Consider the following 14,804-nt stretch of genomic DNA (forward strand, 5'->3'; position numbering starts at 1 on the left):
CGCTTTTAGATTTTTATTTATAATGTCGGATGAGGCCTGAAGTGTACGAACAAAAGGTGAATGCGCTAGATGAAGAGCTTGATTGTATCATGGAGGCTGCTGCCCTCGTTATGGAACGTACAGAGGCAATCATACGAGTAACACAACTTGTTCTCCCAAGAATGCACAAATGAAGCTGATGGTGGGATATTCGGTCATTTATTGTAAAATTTTCAACAGCTGTAGTGTGACATGTACGAGGTGGATGTGTTAAAAATACGAAATTTTCAGCTGATATTCCATAAAACGCATGTTTTAATATTTAATAACTATTGTGCATGTGTATACGAGCAAACGTGACAATGTATTGAATAATACAGAAAATACACTAAATGTATTCTATCTCGGAAACCATTCGGAATAGGATATATGTCCATCTGACATTTCTTGCTTCAAATGATAGTCCTTGTTGTATCCATGAATACTGACCATTCCCCCTGGGACATCCTGTATATGCAGTCCACTGTGAAGTGCATGGGAAAGGGTACTTCCTACTGTACCAGGTAGTAAGGTTTCGTTCCGCTGCATTCGCGTCTGAAGCACGAAAATAGAGATTGCTTAAATGCCCCTTTGAGCAGTGAAATTGATCTAACCTTGTCTTCGCGTCATCTAAGGGACCTGTATGTAAGAAGGTTGTAGGATATTCTTATATTTCTCAATAGTATGAGGATAATCCCGAAAGTAAGGTCTCCTATTTTTTATAAGTATATAGACCTGTTTATTTCTACAGTGGTTTACATAAAATAATGGCTCTGAGCACTATGGGACTTAACTTCTAAGGTCATCAGTCCCCTAGAACTTAGAACTAATTAAACCTAACTAACCTAAGGACATCACACACATCCATGCCCGAAGTAGGATTCGAACTTGCGACCGTAGCGGTCGCGCGATTCCTGAATGTAGCGCCTAGAACCGCTCGGCCACCCGGCAGGCGGTTTACATAAGTTTACACCTTGAACATTTAGCTATTTTTCGACATAATCAACATTTCTGTCGATGCATTTTTGTAGACGCTGTGGCAGTTTTTGTATGCCCATGTGATACCAGCTCGCCGCCATGCTGTTCAGAAAGTTATGAACCTCTTCTTTCACCCGTCGTCGGAGCTGAATCGTATTCCGGCCAAATGTTCTTTTAACCTAGGGAACAGGTGATAGTCACTGGGCGCCAAGTGAGGACTATCGGGCGAGTGGGTGATTATGTTCCACTGAAACTGTTGCAGGAGAGCAACAGTTTGCCGAGCGATGTGTGGGCGAGCGTTGTCATGGAGAATGTGTACGCCCTTGCTCAACATTCCTCTTGTCCGGTTCTGAATTACCCGTTTGAGTTTTTTCAGAGTCTCACAGTACCTGTCAGTGTTAATTGTGGCCCCAGCAAGTCAGCCCCAACGACTAGGTGAAAGAAGAGGTTCATAACTTTCTGAACAGCATGGCGGCCAGCTGGTATGACATGGGCATACAAAAACTACCACAGCGTCTACAAACATGCATTCACAGAAATCGTGATTATGTCGAAAAATAGCTAATGTTCAAGCTGTAAACTGATCTAAACCATTGTAGAATAAAACAAGTCTATGTACTTATAAAAAAATAGGAGACCTTACTTTTGGGATTACCCTCGTATTTCCTCATACTCTGTAAACATAATTTTGGGGAATAGTTACCGCTATATTCAGGACTCCACCAGTATAGATTTTTCAGCATCTCAGTGACGATTTGCCGTGGGTCAGGTAAACGTGTCATCATGCCCTTCTCGTATATGGTCGGGTAGAGATCCAACACACTTCATCAGTTTTCTAATTTGTAGACTCACTGGATTTTCACAGAACCTCTTCAATGAACGAAAGTCTACACAATATTACGTTTCTGAACATGCCGATAAAATTGCCAGTATTTGTACCACTTTGAAGTCTCATCAAAACTTGGAAATATTTGGGCAGATCTTTTCAGACAGTATTTCATTATAGGCAACTGTACCATCAGCAAAAGGTTTGAGTCATTAAACCGAAAACATTGTGAAAGAATTCGTGCTGGCTCCAGAGCGAGAAGTAATCTCGCGGATAGGGACGTTTACGAGACTTTTTTGTAGAATTCTGGAGAACAAAAACATGGTTACGAAAAATCGACCTTACTTCGATCTTTTCAATTTCTTTGCGCATACATTTCCCTCGGGCACACCTGAATTTACTTCTATATTTTTCCTTGACTCTCCAAACAAGATAACACATTGTATCCTCCCTAGCAACAAATCATTAATCCTGCTGACTCATCCTGAAAAGCTGTCTACGTAGAGTGTATACGAAGAAAACAGTTGATCTTTATATTTCGCATAAACAACCAGATAAATTGAGTACTTCGCTCATGTTATTCGCTGTATGTTATGTTGTATATAGGAGAAAACTTACAACGAATAAACCACGAAGATACGCGAAGTGTTACAGAATAGATCATCATCTGATGTAAAGTATGAAGGCTCGTTCCAAATTATCTTCAACGTCAATCTCTTGCATCGAAGATCGCTTACATATTATGGTGTTGCCGTAGTTGCCTGTTTCAGCCGCTGTGGGTGAAGCAATTTTTATCACCTGGGAAGGAGAAGGCTGTCAATGTCGGTAAATTCCTGATCACTACACTTTATGCGACTGTCCGGAATTAAATAAAAAACTTGTCCATCGTGTCTATGAAGTGAAGATATGTCACACTGATGAAAGCAATCCATTTATGCTAATTTTAACGTACTCCTTCAGTGCCATTTGAAAGGTCTAAACTAAGCGTGGGAAACTGATGGAAACTGCTTTCCAGTCTTCCCGATCTCCGCACCCCCCACCCCTCTCTCACCCCTCAACACACCTCTCTACCCCTCTCTCTCTCTCTCTCTCTCTCTCTCTCTCTCTTTCTCTGCCTCTCTCGTCTTTCTGGAAAACACAGTCAGGGCACTATACCCTACGCAACGCACACAATTTGCAAAGGAAAAGTGCCCATTGAGTGTGGATAAAGAAAACTTTTTCAATATAGATGGCTAAACCACTAAAGAACATCCCACACAGTAAAATCATACTTCATTTACAGTTTATCTGCGTTCAGCAATAGCAAGTATCTAATGGTTTTCCTCTTTAACACTATTCTACACAAAGTAATTGGTCGGGTCCGCGTCACAGGATGAATTGTGAGCCCTCGCTGTGAATGCTCAAGGGATTCCACTAAGAAAACTCTCATGCAGTATATTACTAGACCTTTTGCGCATTGAAAGCTGTATCTACTTAGCTGGTTTACAATACATCTCTTTGTTGGTTTTTTTCACTTAGTAGATGTCACATAGATCGGCTGTCACTATAAATTAAAAATAAGCAAACTGGATAAAAAATAATTGATCACAACCCAGGAGACATCACAACAATACTAATTAATAATGCCTCTAGGACACATTGTGGCCTCCACTAGACGAGAAGGACATCTGCAATGATTCTCTGGGTATACCATATCCAGAAGGATGGTCTGCAAGATTCTCCACGAATACTAAATCCACAAGACTACCCATGTACACCACATACAGAAGGATGGTTTGCAAGATTCTCCAAGTATAGCACATCCGCAAGGACGATTTACAAAATTCTCCAGATATACCATATCCAGAAAGACAGTGCATAAGATTCTCCAGGTATGCCATATCCAAAAGGATAGTCCAGTAGATTCTACAGGTATACATCATACAGAAGGATGGTCCTCAAGATCCTTGTTATAGCATACCAGAAAGTACACTTGAAAGGATTCTCCAGGTACACCACATCCAGAAGAATGGTCAACAAGATTCTTCAGGTATACCAAATCTAGAAGGATAGTCCTCAAGATTCTCCAGGTATACTATATCCAGAAATACAGTTGAAAATACCTCCAGATATACCATATCCTGAAGAACAGTCTACAACATTTCCCAGATATACCACATCCAATGATATCCACTCGCTGTTAATTAGATTCTTTAATGCTAACGAATTTCGGGATGTTGACTGCTCTGTTTCACCCACTGTTCATAATAGTTCCGTACTTTTTCTATAGAATCACATTGCGTGATTTAGCTAGCCAATTGAGGTGTGACGTGATGTGTGTAACCATTTGAACATGTCTGCTGTCATCTTGTAAGACTGAAATGTACACAGCATACGCTTCATAAAGAAATGGACGAAATTAGAACACCTGGTCGCCGTAAGTATTGAAATAAACATCCTGGCTGAGGCTAACGGAAACCTGAATGAGTGATCTCTATGCATGGTACGAAAAACACTCCCAAAACGTCTCACAGCCATATGCGACCTTCACTATACGCCCTATGCACTGCGGCTAAAACTCCTCATTTTTTCCGTTCCCCCTCTCGACGCTTTGAATTTACGTTTACATCTACGTATACATATACGGGGTGTTACAAAAAGGTACGGCCAAACTTTCAGGAAACATTCCTCACACACAAATAAAGAAAAGATGTTATGTGAACATGTGTCCGGAAACGCTTAATTTCCATGTTAGAGCTCATTTTAGTTTCGTCAGTATGTACTGTACTTCCTCGATTCACCGGCAGTTGGCCCAATTGAAGGAAGGTAATGTTGACTTCGGTGCTTGTGTTGACATGCGACTCATTGCTCTACAGTACTAGCATCAAGCACATCAGTACGTAGCATCAACAGGTTAGTGTTCATCAAGAAAGTGGTTTTGCAGTCAGTGCAATGTTTACAAATGCGGAGTTGGCAGATGCCCATTTGATGTATGGATTAGCACGGGGCAATAGCCGTGGCGCGGTACGTTTGTATCGAGTCAGATTTCCAACACGAAGGTGTCCCGACAGGAAGACGTTCGAAGCAATTGATCGGCGTCTTAGGGAGCACGGAACATTCCAGCCTATGACTCGCGACTGGGGAAGACCTAGAACGACGAGGACACCTGCAATGGACGAGGCAATTCTTCGTGCTGTTGACGATAACCCTAATGTCAGCGTCAGAGAAGTTGCTGCTGTACAAGGTAACGTTGACCACGTCACTGTATGGAGAGTGCTACGGGAGAACCAGTTGTTTCCGTACCATGTACAGCGCGTGCATGCAGTATCAGCAGCTGATTGGCCTCCACGGGTACACTTCTGCGTATGGTTCATCCAACAATGTGTCAATCCTCATTTCAGTGCAAATGTTCTCTTTACGGATGAGGCTTCATTCCAACGTGATCAAATTGTAAATTTTCACAATCAACATTTGTGGGCTGACGAGGATCCGCACGCAATTGTGCAATCACGTCATCAACACAGATTTTCTGTGAAAGTTTGGGCAGGCATTGTTGGTGATGTCTTGATTGGGCCCCATGTTCTTCCACCTACGCTCAATGGAGCACGTTATCATGATTTCATTCGGGATACTCTACCTGTGCTGCTAGAACATGTGCCTTTACAAGTACGACACAACATGTGGTTCATGCACGATGGAGCTTCTGCACATTTCAGTCGAAGTGTTCGTACGCTTCTCAGCAACAGATTCGGTGACCGATGGATTGGTAGAGGCGGACCAAATCCATGGCCTCCACGCTCTCCTGACCTCAACCCTCTTGACTTTCATTTATGGGGGCATTTGAAAGCTCTTGTCTACGCAGTCCCGGTACCAAATGTAGAGACTCTTCGTGCTCGTATTGTGACGGCTGTGATACAATACGCCATTCTCCAGGGCTGCATCAGCGCATCAGGGATTCCATACGACGGAGGGTGGATGCATGTATCCTCGCTAACGGAGGACATTTTGAACATTTCCTGTAACAAAGTGTTTGAAGTCACGCTGGTACGTTCTGTTGCTGTGTGTTTCCATTCCATGATTAATGTGATTTGAAGAGAAGTAATAAAATGAGCTCTAACATGGAAAGTAAGCTTTTCCGGACACATGTCCACATAACATATTTTCTTTCTTTGTGTGTGTGGAATGTTTTCTGAAAGTTTGGCCGTACCTTTTTGTAATACCCTGTATACATTGTACTCTGATACTGCAACCAATAGTATCTGCAAATACATTAATGTATAACGTAAATAGTAAAAGTCCTACTATACTTTCCTGGGGCATGGTAGCGTTACTGTGATCAGAGAGATTCTCCATCCAAATAATTTGCTACGCTCTCCCAGTCGAGAAATTTTCTGTTCAGTAGCAATCTTGTTCAGACAGCCATACGAGCTCGTTTTCTTCAGCACACATCTTTGTTGCAGTGAATGGAAAAAAAATACGGAGGTCTAGGAATAGTGAATCATACTCATTACTTTTGTGCAAGGCACAGAGGGCTCTTGTATGAAGAGCGAGAATTCTTTCTAGTATGATTGATATGTTTTTCATTTCATGGCCGAAATATACATTACAGTTAAACTACGAATGCAAGGAGGCGATGTACGACGGTAGTGCTGCGAATTAGTTCTGCTGTGTGTGCCGTGTGCTCCTGCGATTTGATTGTTCCTGTGTAGTGTGTTCGATCTCTTCGAGTGGCCTGGACGGAGCGACGCCGGAAGATCGCGGAAGTCGCGTCGGCAAGTGGTGGGAGTGTGGCAGTTGCATTGGACCCGGCAGAGCAGCGGAACTGGAGGTGCTGCAGTGACTCGCTGTCGTTCGTTCTGTTTACGAGTTCAACCTTCCTCACGCTGTGGCTACGGGCTGGTGTTATTCTGGCCATTACCTTATTAGCGGCATTGGGATTAATATTGTTAAAGGTGAGCTGTTAGTTTGGTGCATCTTCGTCTGGTGGAGTTACAGCGAGACTTCTGTCTGTCGTATCCTGGTTTGCGTTGCTGAGCAGTGAGTGTTCCCACGTCGCGTGTCGAAATACTGACTTCTGCCCTGGTTGATTTACGTATGAACTGGAGTGCCTATGTGGGCGTGTTGGCTTAAACTGTTGATGAACTGTTTCACAATACCCTTACCTGAGTGTCTTTAAATTGCATTTCATTTTGTTATTGAAGTTATGCCAGTTAAGGGACACCCAAATTGTCACGCTAGTCAAGTAAAGTTTAAGTCTACTGTGACACCACTGTTTACCTGTTGGATTAAAATTAATTCAATATTAACTACAGCCAGGAATAATTCAAGGCTAATTGTAAGTTCCGTGTGTGTTTTTTTTTTTTTTGTCCTTTTCTCTTACTCACAACTTTTGAGTGTTAAACAGTTTTGGAAACCCCTTTGACGTTATTTCATGGTGTGGTTTTAGAAAGAGTTCTGTGGGTAACGGCTCCTGTAGCAGCGGGGTTGGTAACATGTTATCAATCTTTTCCGAATCACCGTCTGGCCCACGACTATTGATGGATTTCTGTGGTAAAATTCAAATGGAGGCACTGTCTTGTTAACTTGTCTGAAATGAATGTGCCTGCCTTGTAAACTAGTTCATTACTAGAACGAGATTTTCTCTCTGCAGTGGAGTGTGCGCTGATATGTAACTTCCTGGCAAATTAAAACTGTGTGCCGGACCGAGACTCGAACTCGGGACCTTTGCCTTTTGCGGGCAAGTGCTCTATCAAATGAGCTACCTAAACTTGGGTAGCTCAGTTGATAGAGCACTTGCCCACAAAAGACAAAGGTTCCGAGTTCGAGTCTCGGTCCGGCACACAGTTTTAATCTGCCAGGAAGTTTCAGTCCATTACTGAGTAGTTTAATCAGTGGTAGAGCACTCGTTATTCTGTACCAGACTGTACTTGGCATTAATTGCATTGTGTTGGTGTCTGTGAATCATTGTGGCACACATGGTCACGTAAGCCAGTGCTGTAGTGGGCAGAGAATGCTGTGATATTATTTCCTGTAAGCCATTGTGCCCATTAGGTTATGTAAGGCTTAAATACAATGACCAGTTTGGTAATTTTCTGTGTTTCGTGGTAACATTTTACAAGCATTAAAATTTTGGGAAAGGTTTAAATCTCACATTTGGAGATTGTTTGATGATTCATATTAAATCAGCTGATGTACATTTAAATTGAACAAGTTATAGTCGTATGTCAATATGTTGTCACCAGTACCTTGCATGAATTTTCTCGTGTAATAAATTAAATTTTAGATTCTATCCTCAATTTGTCGCTCAGCCTTCCATTCCAGCAGCCCCTGTATCCTGCTCCCAACCATATCACTGTGTTTTTAATAAATTGATCTGCGCTATGCACTCGTCCAATCGAAACCAACAGCTCTCCTGTCAAGAGTTGTCACTACATGATGAAGAGGGATCGGTTTATTTGTAAACACTGTATAGAACCTGACAGTGTTCAGCAGTCGAAATTCCTGACAATTATACCGCAGATTATAGTCAATATACAGTCAAAAATGTTTGAAAGAATGTACTGTTAAACCTAGTTTCAGCAAGCATTTCTAACGTAGGGTATGGGGTGTAAGGACTGAACTCTTAAGAAAGCATAATGTAGAAGACTAGCTTTTGTCTTAACATCCCTCCCGTGGCTTCTATCAATAATGGGACATAATTACTTATTTAGACAAGTAACTACCTTACCAGATAAGTCGCTTCATTGACATAGTCTCCTTAAGCTAGTAGACTTTGTGCGTAAAGGACACATTACTTTCTTTGACACTTTTGCAGTTATAGTACAGTGCAGGTACTCGTCAAATTATGATTTGAAAAGGTGGAGTCGTGCATTTTTTTCCTAATTCTCATCTGAAATCTGTTTTGGACGTTTAGGCAACGCATTTTGAATAAGTTCAGTCTCACGAAGGATATATTTTGAGCAGTAGGCGAGAGGTACCATTCACAACCGCTACTACTAGACATTAGTCTTCGTAACTGAGCCAAAGATGTAGAAAAAATAAGTTTTAAATTCTGAGGGTACCACTGATTACGTAACGGTGTAGTCATCGTATCCATCACAATGCCTTTTCTCAACTAATTGTTGTGGATCAAAAAATTAAACATTTTTTTAGTAGTTACCAAACGAGTTTAATAATTAATGATACAAAGAATTAACGTCTATACCTGTAGAAATACTCCAAAGCCCCAGGAGACATTTAATGGTAGGGGCTGTCTATGAAATTCTTGTCGTGAGGTGCTGCAGTTATTGATCACATAAACTGTTTTGTTGCGTGCTTGGCACACATCTAGCTCTCTTATATATAAAATAAGTCAGTGAATAATGTAAATATCAATCTACATGTATCAAATGGGATAAAAAGAAACTTGTGCAGTCATTCGACTACAGACTGTTTCCTTCCTTTCGCCATCAAAGAATTTCTCGGAGGTTTCTACAGCAGACATTTCCATACAGTAATGTCTTTCGTAAGTAATAATCTACTCAGTAGTAGTAGTCAGATAGTTTACATTTATGTAAGTGCTACCAAATTGCGACTGCAGAAATAACGGGGTCCGAATGAGACATCGTGGAAAAATCCGCCCTGACTACGGAGGGAGACCTAATCTCGCAGAGAGGGACCTTTGTGGGATTTATCTGCACGATTCTGGAGAATAAAAACATGGTTATAAAAATCGACCGTGCTGCTCTCTCTTGAATTCCTTCACGCCAAATGAATCAGACAACGTCTTCCTTTACGTTACTCAGCGAGCTTCGCGTCAGAAGGCTCGTTCTGTTGCGGCTTCTCTTCCACCACTTGACCAGTCACCAGTGAAATTACAATTGTGGTACGTCTTTGAAGCACTCGTTGGGACTCATTGGGAGGGGGGGGGGGGGGCGCGTGGTCAGCGGCGAAGCGGTAAGTACCATATCACAGAAAATGTAAAGCAGTCCCTGCCTTCACTCGATTTTTCGATATAAAATCGCTTCAGCTCCTTTGTCTGTGATGCTTAAAGGAGGAGCGAACCGGTTTGTAAATAAAGAAGAATTAGTTTGTTCGGAACTTCTTTCTGCTCCAATCGCTCCTTCAGTCAAACAGTAGCTTCTATTCACAGTATTGGGTATCACAGAGATGTCGGTGTGCAGGCGTAGTGAGCCCAGAGAGGGACACGCTCAAAGGATGGCGCTAAAATCATTAAAATTTATATCTATATATAGAAAAGATAATGGAACCTTTGACGTTTATAAAATAATGCCGAAACCTTAATAATTAATGAGTGCCCAAATTTACATATTTGTTTTACATGTGATGTGAGGGAGGCCGGAGAAGGTAAACAGATGATGATGTCACATAGGTATACAGGTATGTTTCCTGATTTTTTCCACCATCTCGATGAATAACTCCATTAAAAAGTTACTAAATACCGCCACAATGGAAATTAAAGATTGAACTAAAAGTCTGTATGAACTTTTAGGTATTTGTTAAAGCTGGTCGTTAGAAGACGCCAGGGCATGACGGTGTAATGCTCAACAGTGGGGCTTCTAGAGCTGCTTCAAAATACATAGTTTGACCATAACTAATTGCCGCTTTGGTTTGTCAACTGTTTTCTTTGGGAGCGGATGTCTTAAATAGCACCCAAGATGAGCAATGGCGCTCACTTTTAGAATTGCCTTGGAGAAATATGCGATTGCGATCTTTCTCGGCGTATTCCACTGATGAATTCTTCTCGGGATATCAGCCGAGTGGTGGCGTCGTCTTGTCGCAACGTTTCGATGAGTTTCGCACCCACCATCTTCTGGCGAAGTGTCGGGATGCTGTGGTCTGCATTTCTATATAGCTGTTCCACCGTGATCGTATGGCTTCCCGAAGATCCATACGGAGAAAGTCCCACTACGTCCTATATTGAACACCATAAATTCTCCGACGGAGCGAAGCACCTAGCACAGCTGCTAATACCTCTCATGGGTCATCGCCCTCACCATGTCAAGAACTCTACCGAATTTGTTAAGGTACTCCAAGGGTTACGCCTGGACGAGAAGCATCTAGTCAGCTTTGATGTCACTTCTCTTTTCACCCGGGTGCCGCTGGATGATTCCTTAGCTCTACTCGAATATCACTTCGATGAGGACACACTCAAACTCTTTCGTCTCGTGTTAACCATAACGTACTTCAAATGTGGTGGGAAATTCTATGAACAAACAGATGGTGTTGCCATGGTTTCCCCCATGGCCCCGGGTATTGTCAACTCGTACATGGAGCACTTCGAAGATGTGGCACTGAACACCGCCCGCCATAAACCAAAGGTGTTCTACAGACGACACTTTTGTAGTGTGGCCCCATGGCAAGGAAAAACTACAGGACTTCCTTCGCCATCTCAGTGACATACATGACAGCATCAAATTCACCATGGAGGTTGTTGTGACTTGGCAAGACAGCCAAGCCACTAGGAGGTCAAGCCGAAAGGCACGCGTTTAAGCTCACGCAGGATGGCGTGAGGTCTGGAACAGGTCAGGGATATGAGAATAGCAAAAATAATACGTATCTTTTGCAATACTTAACTTTAATCCATAATTGGTGAACATCGGTCTGACGGTACATGCATCACAAGATAAATAGCAATTGATAATGGCGCCTTGCTAGGTCGTAGCAAATGACGTAGCTGAAGGCTATGCTAACTACCGTCTCGGCAAATGAGAGTGTAATTTGTCAGTGAACCATCGCTAGCAAAGTCGGCTGCGCAACTGGGGCGAGTGCTAGGAAGTCTCTCTAGCCCTGCCGTGTGGCGGCGCTCGGTCTGCAATCACTGATAGTGGCGACACGCGGGTCCGATGTATACTAGCGGACCGCGGCCGATTTAAAGGCTACCACCTAGCAAGTGTGGTGTCTGGCGGTGACACCACAGAGGTAGAAGAGAACGGCTGCCTTCCCTTGTTGGATATTTTGATAAAGAAAAATCCGGACGGTACATTGGGACATTCGGTCTACAGGAGGAAGACGCATACGGAGTTGTATCTCAATGCTTGGAGCAGCCACCATCCAGCACAACGTAACTCAGTTGTGGACACCTAAGTACAAGGAGCCAGGTCGATCTGTGACAGCGAGAGTTTGCCGCGTAAGTCAGCAAATCTGCGGGAAACTTTCCGAAAGACCGGCTACACCGAGACACAAATAAGACACGCCTTGCGTGCAGACAAGAGGCGAGAGGAGAATCCAGAAGAAGACGAAGCAAAACGTGTGGCGTTCCTGCCGTTTGCTGGACCTCGACAGCCAAGATCGCAAGAATATTAAAGAAGTACGAAATAACGACCATCTTTCGCGCACCGAAAAAGGTTAAAGATATACTTGGCTCAACCAAAGACCAGCTGGGATTACAGACGCCGGGCATTTACAGCACTGAATGCGAATGTGGGATGGAATATATCGGGCAGACACAACGACGTACCTCCCAGCGCTGTACTGAACACAGGAACGTACGACTAGGACAGACAAACAAGTCTGCGGTAGCAGAACAAAGCATTATCGAAGGACACACCTTCGAATTCGAAAAAAACGAAGAAGCTGTGCAGCGCCAACGGCTTCTGGGACTCGATCTTCAAAGAGATACGTCTGCACAACAATATAGTAAACAGGGACAGCGGTTTTCAGCTCAGTGAAGCGTGGAATCCCATAATTGACAAAGTAAGTCAGGAACGCTCCGATCTGAAGGCAGCGGCGTCCGCAGACAGATTGGATAGCCACCGGGTCTCGACGCCAGGCCGCGCCTCCCCCCCCCCCCCCCCCCCCCCCTTCCGGAGGAACATGATTGGCTACAGAAGCGGACGACAGCCAAGCAGCTGTATAGATATGCAGAACACAGCATCCCGACACTTCGCCAGAAGATGATGGGTACGAAACTCATCGAAAAGTTGCGACAAGACGACGCCACCACTCGGCTGATAAAACGAGAAGAATTGATCAGTGCCTTGCAGAAGTCAATGCACTCTTCCGCAGTAGGTATAGTCAACGTCCAGGCAAGTGGGCCAGCAGGTTAGACGCCCTACTGTAACAGTGTTACTAAGTACTGAAGAAAATTGTGGAAAGGCTGCCGGCTTTCGACGAGCAAACCTTTTAAGCGCGTTCCCTCTCGTTGCTCCTAAGAACTCGTTTACTACGAGGGTCACTCAGCAAGTAATGCTACACTTTTTCTTCTTTAAGCAGGTTGCTTTTGTTCATAATTCCAATTCATCATATTATCCCTAACTCTTTTGGCTAAAACACCCTTTTCAACATAATTTCCGCTCAACGCGACGGCTTCACGCGCCTCCTTACTGGGAGGATCTGTATGACTGTATGGTAGCTCTGCACTGCTCGACGGCGGAGGCAACGTCTTGCTGTATTAATAAGGCCCCCGTCACCCACGCACCTCTTGCTACGGAATGCATCCTCCATTGCGCCAAACAAATCGAAGTCGGAAGGTGCGAGATCCGGGGCCTTGGGTGGATGAGGAAGAACAGTCTAATGAAGTTTGGTGAGCTCCTCTCGAGTGCGCGGACTTGTGTCGGGCCTTGCGTTGTCGTGGTGGAGAAGTTCGCTTGCACTTTTGCGGCCACGAACACACTGCAGGACTCATAGCTGTGTGCTCCCGGGCGGTACGCGGGAGGGCGGTCAGTTTTGCGCGACCTTGTTGTGATGATATCAGACGGCCCTCCCAACGACTCACCGTGCTTTTGTTCACTTCCAGGTCTCCGTAGACATTCTACAGCTACCTACGAATAGCTGCAATACTCTGGTTTTACGCCAAAAGAAATTCAGTGGTAGCTATCTGTTTGAAACGTGCCCCGTTACAGACGCCACTTTAAAAACCATGCTTATCGCCGCCACTCATCGGAACTTCATGAAACTATAGGGGCCCAAGCGGGAATATTCCACGATGTCCCACAACAAATTCCGCATTCTTTAACCGAAATTAGCCAAGAAAAACTAGTGTTGCGTTACTTACTGAACGCCCCACGTATACAGCGTGTTTAAAAGTTAATATCACGTATTGTGATTACGTAGGCTTTCCCCGCGTAATAAGTCTTGGAAGTCTCTTCGGGTTTGCTGCCGGATCCTAAAATCAACTTGACTCGATGTTTCGGCGATCCAACTGTTCGCCATCTTCAGGAAATGCTGCTACTGCTGAGAACACGGGGCTCATCAGCAGTAGCAGCATTTCCTGAAGATGGCGAACAGTTGGATCGCCGAAATATCGAGTCAAGTAGATTTTAGGATCCGGCAGCAAACCCGAAGAGACTTCCAAGAATATCACGTATTCCTAAATGTTGTAACCACGACCGGAACGGTCGCGGGGTTGCCTTGAAGGAAAGCAGGGTGGGACCCACGGAGCGGCCCGCGAACAATAACACAAACGGGAAAGGAAGGACACGAAGGACGAAGGACAACCGAGCGAGACTTTACGAACAACAACACGCAAGAAACAACGGACTCACAAGAAAACTCAACGAATCAATTACGTCCACTCGTACACGGAACAAAGTAACGTAAACATGCTGTCTGTAGGCGCGATGTCGATAGACGCACGCAAAGATCAGACTGACTGGCAGAGCACAAGAGTCAGGCGCCGATCCACCCGGGGGCAAGGCGGGCTGGCGGCAGGCCTGCGGGGAGACGGCAACTGGGGGCAGCGGCAGCGACTTCAGGACCACGTCCGTACCCAAAGGACGTAGGAGTGGGGGAGGTGGTGGCGATAGTCCCGCCGGGGCATTCGGGCGGAGCTGATTATGATGTCGGCGCTCCAACCCTTTCGACGTCTGCACCGACGTCTCACGCCGTCCGTGGGCCGTGAAGACGGTGGCGCGCGTCCAACCCGCAATGCACCCGTACTCGCGGACCTACATGGCCGCGCGTCGGCGTAACACTGAGATGGCCGGGAGTGGGGGCGGTAGTCGGAAGGCTTCAGGAAATGGAGCAGAGTCCGCGGCTGTCGCCCATAGAGGAGCTCTGCCAG

The sequence above is a fragment of the Schistocerca piceifrons genome, chromosome 1 (assembly GCF_021461385.2).
Source record: "Schistocerca piceifrons isolate TAMUIC-IGC-003096 chromosome 1, iqSchPice1.1, whole genome shotgun sequence".
Taxonomy (NCBI): domain Eukaryota; kingdom Metazoa; phylum Arthropoda; class Insecta; order Orthoptera; family Acrididae; genus Schistocerca; species Schistocerca piceifrons.